Here is a 7,699-nt window from a genome sequence, read left to right as displayed (position 1 = left end):
TTTTTTGATTATTAGATTCTAAGAAAACATAAAATTCAACTTACTTTAATTTACATATAAGGGTATAAGGATACTGAGTTTCTGAATCTGAGTTGAGTGATCAGAGGGTGGAAACATCTTTCCCTGAAACTCATGTTAATGTTTTTATTGCATCATGTTACTTCTGCCTTACAAGGCCCATTCTCCCCCAAAGTTTTTGTCTAAGGCAATTTTGATTTCTTTCCTCAACTTAAATGTGTTTTGAATATTGCAATATTTTAATTTTCCTCAAAATATACCACCAATCTGTTCCATGCCTTATCCATGGCATTTTTCACTTCCTTATTCCTGAAAGTGTAAATCAAAGGGTTGAGCAGGGGAGTTAGAATGGTGGCAAATATTTTCATAATTTTGTCTAAGGAGAAAGCAGATGGAGGTCGTGCATACAAAAATATGCATGGGACAAAGAACAAAATCACAACAGTAATGTGAGATCCACAGGTGAAGAGAGCTTTCCGCCGCCCTTCAGAGCTGTGAGTTCTCAGAGACAGCAAGATGACACCATAGAAGACAAGCAACAAGGTGAAATTTATGATGCAGATAAACCCATTGTTGGCAACAACCAAAAGGCCAAGGATGTGTGTGTCCTTGCAGGCAAGCACCAACAATGGGTACAAGTCACAAATGAAGTGATCAATGACATTGGGGCCACAGAAAGGCAGCTGGAAAGTAAAGAGAATTTGTATTGCAGAATGCAGGAAACCCCCTGCCCAGGCTACACCCATTAGAATGCCACAGAGTTTGCAATTCATGATTGAAGGGTAGTACAAGGGCTTACAAATGGCCACATAGTGGTCATAGGCCATAGCAGTGAGGATAATCACCTCCACCCCAGCAAAGATGTGTTCAGCAAAGATCTGGGTCATGCAGCCCTGGAAGAAGATGGTTTTCCTACCATATAGGGAGTCCACAATCATCTTTGGGGCAATGACAGAGGAGAAGCATGAATCCAGAAATGACAGGAAAGCCAGAAAGAAGAACATGGGGGAGCCCAGAAGTGCCGGGCTGCTGACGATTGTCACCAAAATTAGCAAGTTGCACCCAATGGTTGCAATGTAGCCAAACAAAAATACAACAAATACTATTTTCTGAACATTTCAATTCTGTGAAAGCCCAAGGAGGATGAACTCAGTTACAGAGCTTTAGTTATGCATGATTTCAGAGGAAAGGTGAAAGCTACCACTGTGAGCATGTAGAATCTGAAATTAGGAGAAAGAGAAATTCCTCTCAAACCAGTTAATGATAGCATCATAGTCATCAGCAGACTGGTTCATCTATAAGCAAAATTATATGAAGTACTTCTTTTGTCATTAAGAATTCAGAAATTTTTGAAGGTGGCAATGGGAGTTTAGGCAGAATTGAGGTGGAGGTAAGTTACTAAGTACTTTTAAATAGCTAGAATTTCAGTGGTAGGGACATAGTTTTGTCTCATGTGCCAACTCTGTCCGTTTAGTGGAGACTTCCTGGATTGAAGAGTTGAAAAGAATTCTGAAGCCACATCCAAGCTCTGAGGAAGGGAGGGTTGCAATTTATTAGGGATATCTGCTATTGGCATGGAATGAGAACAGGAGTGACTTTCATGCCCAATACTTGCACCCCTGATCAGGAGGCAGCCTTATCTACAAGGAGAAGAAATAGCACACAGTTTAAGAGGCCTTTGGAAATCATGCTTACTGTCCCAAATATTTCTTTAAAAGTCTGAATTGAATTGGTCTTTTAGGTTAAACTGATTTATCCCTTATGACAGAGAAAGATGTATGGGAGAATGCCTAACTCTAAGCTGCCCATGTAACAATTAGGCCCTTAAGTGTTTGTTTTCATCTGTCATCTAAAAATGAAACCGAATCTTATAAAGCCAACACCTCACAGTGTTTTCATGATGACTAATAAATAAAACAAGAAAAGTAACTGATCAGTGCCTATGCCTAGGAAACAGTCCATGTTATATCATATTATCCCATTTTACTTCCAGGAAACTCATACTTGAGAGGTTAAGGTTAAACAAATAGTAGATGGTGGATCTGGCATTTTAACACAGAACCTCTGGCTTCAACACCAAGTCCTTCCTACTGGATCAAGAGAGGAAAGGGTGGGAATGTTTATTTTCTAGTCTCTGTCCACCTCTAAAGGTTAAAGCCTTCTGATTCCTTTAGTCATTTATGAATGAGGCACCTTGGTGAAGGAAACAGCAAGTGATTTAGAATCAAAATGAAATATTCTCATTATTTATACATACAAATTGACAACAACTACATAGATAAAGGAGAAGAAACATGATGCTTATCAGACAGTCTTAAGACTTTGTTATTCGAAGATTATTTCTATAATGTGGCCCACAAGGATAAAGTACAACTCTCTAAGTTATATGTTTTCAATTTATATAACTTTATTGTAAAGTAGAGTTATTCATATATTACTGACCTGTTCATATCACAGGATTATGATGAAGGCTGAATTAAAAAATGTGATACAATTCCTTATAATAGTGTCCTTACAAATTGAAGTTATTGATCTTCCATTTAAAAAGCCAGCTGTCTTATCCATAGGAAGCTTTTCCATGAGTCATCCAGATAATTACGTCAAATTTTACTTCATTTTCTCTGCTTTGAAGGATCATTGTGTCCTCACCTGTACATATAAAAGAAAATTAACAGTTAAACAGCTTATATAATTATATGTTTGTTAAATAGATGAATAAAAGAATAGTGTGATTTATTGTAAGAATTATTAAAAAAGTGATTTTTATGCATGCAGCTTAGAATTAACAGAAACAACGTGCAGTACTTAATATAACTAATTGTGTCAATGACTGCCTGTTTGCTTTCTTTAAAACAACCACTTCCATTATGCACCTAGGATTCTTGGTATTTGAGAAATGTGTCTGGACTGTGAACTCCATATCCAGCAATAAATATTCACCCAGAAAGCAAGAGTATTAAACCTAATAAAATCAATGGATCAGTCATCAATCATTTATTAAAATGCAAAAAAATACAAGTATATGATCAGTGGTGGTCGCTTAGCCTAGGGTCAAAGCAGGAGAGACAAAGAGGTGAAGTGAGGGAGGACATAGGCTCTAGACTCATATAGACCTAGGTTCAGATCCAGGCTCTCCTATTTAATTGTGTGTCTAGTAACAACTTTCTTAAAATACTCAAAACCTTAATTTTCATTTCTGTAAAAGGGGTATATTAAAAATGCCAATTAATAGGGCTTTTGTGAGAATCAAATGATATATTACACATGAAAACATTTATGGAGTAAGAAACAGAAGATGCAATGAATGGTGAGAACAAGTCCACAGAATCATTGACACTGTGAGAAAGCAAGAGTAAGAAGAATTTATTGCTGGATTTGGAGTTCATTGTCCAGATACATTTCTCAATATTTGTACACTTCTTCCTTCCTTACCATCAACATGGCTAAGTGCTTTACCATCCTTTAATTTATAAATGTAAAATAATTTGTTTGCTCACAGTGTAGATGTAATGTTTAAATGCACAGCACTCTAAATGACCTTAATATTTCCTGACTAAATTACTGAGGCCCTCACACCCACAGGCATCCACTCCTATTATAGTAAATCCAGTGTGTCCTCCATCTCTGTGCAGTCCTGTCATTACCGTAGGGCACTTGGTTTTGTACTCTGATGACAAAGAGAATGGCCAGAGAGATGGAAAGGAGTCTCTGGAAAGCTATAAGAAAACAAAGTTTGTAATGCTGATCCACACTTTCTATGAATATCTTTCCCCTTTGGCCCCAGGGCCATGCCTGTCCCTTCCCACAACCAGATAGACAGCTATAGACCCATATAATAGGACTTAAATGCTGTCTATGCTTTGCCTATCTCCTTCCTCCTCAGTTCTACAAGCAGTTTAGTGGGAAGGAAATGGAAACCCAGCCTTGGGTTCCCTGACTTCACTGCTAATCTTGCTTTGTAATGTAATGCTTGATAATTAAACTTTTGCTTTGCTGAAAGAAAGAAAGAAAGAAAGAAAGAAAGAAAGAAAGAAGGAAGGAAGGAAGGAAGGAAGGAAAGAAAATGAAAGAAAAAGAAAGAAAAAGTCACAGAAAAACAAATTCGGTGGAAGGTGGGGAGGAAGATCAATTCTTCTTAAATTTCTAAAATGCAAATGCATAAAAATTAATGATCATTCCATGAGTTTTGACATATAATGCATAAAGATATAACTTGTAAGAAGTACAACAAAAAAGTAGGGGGCAGAGGGGTATAGAAACAGTATTTGTGTACATTATTCATGTCAATTTGATATCACATCATATGTAATTTTTTATAGATGTAGGATGGCAAATTTAAGCCCCATGTTAACCAAAAAAGAAAATATTTGAAAAATATATAAGGTAAAAATGAGATTCTCCAAATTACAATACAATAAATCAAGTAAATATGAAAGTAGATATTAACAGAGGAATTAAGGAACAAAAATGTATGAAACTTACAAAAACTAAAAGCAAAATGGCAGATGAAATTCCTGCATTATCAGTAGACACTTTGAATGTAAATGGATTAAACTTTCTACTGAAAAGGTAGAGATATGAAGAACAAATAAAAAATTATAATCCAAATATATTCTGTTTATAAGAGAGTCACCTTAAATTCAAAGACATAAGTAGGTTGTAAAGGAAAGGATGGAGAAAATATACAAAAAGGCAGCACAAGTGAAATTAGGAAATAACAAAGTTCAAAAAAAAACAAAAAAAAATTAGAAAAGTTATTGGATGCAGTAAAAGTAGTGCTCAAGGGAAAATTTATACCTCTAAAGTTTTATATTAAAAAAGAAAGAAAAATGTCCCATCCAAGACCTAACCCCACAATTGGATGATCTAGAAAAAGAAGAGTTATCTGAACCCTAGGCAAATAGAAAGAAGGAAATAACAAAGATCAGTGAGGAGATAAATAAGCGTGAGAACATAGAAACAAAAGAGAGTATCAATGATATCAAAATTTGGTTCTTTGTAAAGATAAACAAAATCTACCAACCTTTAGCTATACTGATATGGGAAAATGAGAGTGGACACAAATAACTAAAATCAGAAATGAAAGGGGGGTTGTGGTGGCAATGTTACTGATGACATAAAAGTAAAAAGATTACGAGGATACTATGAAATTTGTACACCCACAAATTAAATAACATAAAGGAAATGCACAAAAATCCTAAAAATATACAAGTTACCTATACTAAATCAAGAGGAAATAGAAGATCCCAACAGACCAATAACAATGTATGAGATTGAGTCTATAATCAAAAACCCTTCAACAACAATAACAACAACAAACACAGGACCGTATGGTTTCACCAGTGAATTTTAACAATTATTCCAAGAATGAACACCATCTTGTTCAAAATCTTCCAAAAATTGAAGAGGATAATTCTTAATTTACTCTATGGTGCCATTATCACTTTAATACCAAAGTGAAATAAAGAGCCCAAGAGAAGAAAATTACAGACCAATATATCTTATGAATATAGTTGCAAAAATCAACCCATACTAACAAATCTAATGGAACAATTATAAGAAATATACACCTTGTTCAGGTGGGATTTATCCTAGTTATGTAAGGGTGGTTCAACATAAGGTCAATTCAGCATTAATAAAACAAAGGAAAAAATAAACACATGATCATCTCAATTGAGGTAGAAAAGGCATTTGACAAAATCCAGTACATTTTTTAAATATAAAACACTAAGAAACCAAAGAATAGAATGAAACTTCCTCAAATAAAGGGCATGATATGAAAAACCCACAGTTAACATCATACTCAATGGTGAAAAACTTAGAGCTTTCTCCCTAGGATCAGGAACAAGACAAGAATGCTCAAAGTCACCAATGGTATTCAAAACTGGACACCATATGCAAAAGAATGAAGGTGTAACCCTAACTCTCACAGCATACAAAAATTAAATCAAAATGTATCAAAGACCCAAATTTAAGAACAAGGGCTAGGAAACTCCTAGTAGGAAACATAGGGAAACATCCTCAGAACCTTGTATTAGGCAATGGTTTCTTAAACTTTACACCAAAAGTACAAGCAACAAAAGAAAAAATAATAATAAATGGGAATTCATGAAAATTAAAAAAAATGTTGTGTATCAAAGGACTTCATCATGAAACTAAAAAGACCACATAGAGAATGGGAGAAAACATTTGGAACTCACATATCTTAAAAGAATTTAATTTTCAAAATATATAAAGAAATCCTACAACTGAACAACAAAAAGTCACCGAATTAAAAATGAGCAAAAGACTTGAAGAGACATTTCTCCAGAAAGTTATACAAAAAGCCAATAATTCCATGAAAAGGTGCTCAATATCATTAGCCATTAGGGAACTGCAAATCAAAAGCATAATGAGATACCATTTCACACCCACTAGAATAGCTACTATTACAAAAATGAAAATTAACAATTGTTGGAGAGGATGTGGAGAAATAAGAACACTTATTCCTTGTTGATAGGAATGTACAACAGTGTAGTCAATGTTGAAAACAATTTGATTTTTCCACAGAAAATGAAGTACAGAATTACTATATGGCCTGGAAATCCCAGTTGTATGTATACACCCAAAATAATTGAAAGCAGGAACTTATATAAATATTTGCACACCAACATTCAATTACTCATAATTACTTAAAAATAGATGAACTTAAGTGCATCAACAGATGAACTGATAAAGGGTGATATACATCCACACACACTCACACAATGGCATATTATTCAGCTGTAAAAAGGAATGAAGTTCTGATCTATTAACAACATGGATGAACCTTGAAGACATCATGTTGAGTGACTAAGCTTGGCACAAAAGGATAGACATTGTATGCTCTCACTGATATGAAATAATTAGAATAATCAAATTCATAGAATCAGAATCTAGAATACAGGTTACAGGAGCTGGGGTGTGGCTAGGGAGTGGGTAATTAATGCTTAATTGGTACAGAGTTTTTATTTGGGGTGTTAGAAAAGTTTTGGTAATAGATTGTGGGGGTGATGGTAGCACAACATTGTGAATGTAATTAAAACCACTGAATTATATATTTGAAAGTGGTTATAAAGTGAAATTTTTATTGTATATATGTTTCAAGAACAAAAATTGAAAAAAAAAACCCATAGGAATGTACGAAATGAGTAGTGAACTCTCATATGAACTATGGACCATAGTTAATGGTAAAATTACAACAGTATTATTTCTTCAACTGTAAAAAAGTTGTCTCACTAATGCAGTGTTAATTAGAGGGGAAATTCAGTGTCTGAGGGGGTATATGGGAATTCTGTATTTTCTGAATAATTTTTCTTTTTAAACCTACAACTTCTCTAATTAAAAAAAAATCAAGGTGAGGAGGGACCGGGGTGGGGTAAAGCAGGTGTTGGGGGAAGCCTGCGGACTCCCCAGAGACAGGCTGCCTTCTTATTCTTTGGCGTCACCCATCAGGCAGCATTTGCATGGTTACCTTGGAAAAAATTTGCTCAACCCCTGATGCTGAACATTTCATGGTATCAACCCCATGGGCTGAGTCCTAGGTGGGTCCCCTTGTAACATTGGCAAGCCCCTTCTCTGTATACACCATACACCATCCCAAGCCTGATACCCCAACAGGTAACTCTACAATATGCAGACTTCTCTATTCTGAATTAGGCAA

General features: G+C 35.1%; 1 pseudogene; it reads right to left on the bottom strand.

Annotated features, from left to right (window-relative positions):
- Positions 1-257: 257 nt before the first annotated feature.
- On the bottom strand, positions 258-1,208 carry LOC119536449 (annotated as a pseudogene).
- Between the last annotated feature and the right edge of the window lie 6,491 nt (positions 1,209-7,699).

The sequence above is a fragment of the Choloepus didactylus genome, chromosome 6, assembly GCF_015220235.1.
Source record: "Choloepus didactylus isolate mChoDid1 chromosome 6, mChoDid1.pri, whole genome shotgun sequence".
NCBI classification, from domain to species: Eukaryota; Metazoa; Chordata; class Mammalia; order Pilosa; family Megalonychidae; genus Choloepus; species Choloepus didactylus.
Note: the sequence above shows the minus strand (reverse complement) of the source record. Positions and strands in the feature narration are given on the sequence as shown.